The sequence below is a fragment of the Belonocnema kinseyi genome, chromosome 4 (genome assembly GCF_010883055.1).
Source record: "Belonocnema kinseyi isolate 2016_QV_RU_SX_M_011 chromosome 4, B_treatae_v1, whole genome shotgun sequence".
In the NCBI taxonomy this organism is placed as follows: Eukaryota; Metazoa; Arthropoda; class Insecta; order Hymenoptera; family Cynipidae; genus Belonocnema; species Belonocnema kinseyi.
In genome coordinates this window covers 135,805,201-135,805,822 of record NC_046660.1, presented here as the reverse complement: position 1 = coordinate 135,805,822, position 622 = coordinate 135,805,201, and positions in this window count along the sequence as shown.

The following is a 622-nucleotide window of genomic DNA, read 5'->3' as shown; positions in this document are numbered from 1 at the left end:
AGGCAGCATATTGTTGAGAGAATACGGATACTATCTGACGCTAAGAGAAGTCTAGAGCGGAGGGAGAGATGGGTCAGAGAAAATCAACAGTTTTTCTCTGACCCATTTCGACACTTCCAAGACCCTCCAGTTACCGTCGAACACCCACCCAAACAAGAGGAGGTCGAAGTATTTTGGAGAGAAGTCTATGAAGTTCAGCATAGACTGGACGAAAACTCAGAAAATATAAATAGCTTCAAGGAGTTATGTGTTGCCCTCATAACACCTGATAAAGAATGCCCACCCATCACTACCGAAGAAGTGAAAAAAGTATTAAGAGGGGTGAAGAACTATTCCGCACCGGGATCAGATTATATCAAAACCTTCTGGTGGAAGAAGTTTTCTTCAACCCATCAGCATTTGGCCCGTATTTTCACCTCATATTTGAAGTCGGAAGAGCCGATTCCAGAGTTGTTGGTGGAAGGGCGCACAATACTCCTGCCGTAAATAGGCAACTTAGCTGACCCGAAGAACTACAGGACAATAACTTGTCTGAACACGCTTTATAAGATATTCACATCTATCCTAAATGATAGGATTGTTCGGGCAATTGAACCTGTGTGGCAAGAAATGTATGAACAAC